This window comes from Bison bison, unplaced genomic scaffold (assembly GCF_000754665.1).
Source record: "Bison bison bison isolate TAMUID 2011002044 unplaced genomic scaffold, Bison_UMD1.0 scf7180017864224, whole genome shotgun sequence".
NCBI classification, from domain to species: domain Eukaryota; kingdom Metazoa; phylum Chordata; class Mammalia; order Artiodactyla; family Bovidae; genus Bison; species Bison bison.
The window spans coordinates 1,519,512-1,519,867 of NW_011494796.1; the positions used below are offsets into that span (position 1 = coordinate 1,519,512).

General features: G+C 41.6%; 1 long non-coding RNA gene across 1 annotated transcript in view; it reads left to right on the plus strand.

Moving 5' to 3' along the window:
• The window catches only part of LOC104992821, a 44,641-nt gene that overhangs the window by 34,875 nt on the left and 9,410 nt on the right, over positions 1–356 (plus strand). The window lies entirely within an intron of this gene.

Genomic DNA, 356 nt, shown 5'->3' on the forward strand with positions numbered 1-356 from the left:
ACTTTCCTTCCAAGGAGTAAGCGTCTTTTAATTTCATGGCCGCAGTCACCATCTGCAGTGATTTTGGAGCCCAGAAAAATAAAGTCTGACACTGTTTCCACTGTTTTCCCATCTATTTCCCATGAAGTGATGGCACTGAATGCCATGATGTTCGTTTTCTGAATGTTGAGTTTTAAGCCAACTTTTTCACTCTCCTCTTTCACTTTCATTGAGAGGCTTTTTAGTTCCTCTTCACTTTCTGCCATAAGGGTGGTGTCATCTGCATATTTGAGGTTATTGATGTTTCTCCCGGCAATCTTGATTCCAGCTTGTGTTTCTTCCAGTCCAGCGTTTCTCATGATGTACTCTGCATATGT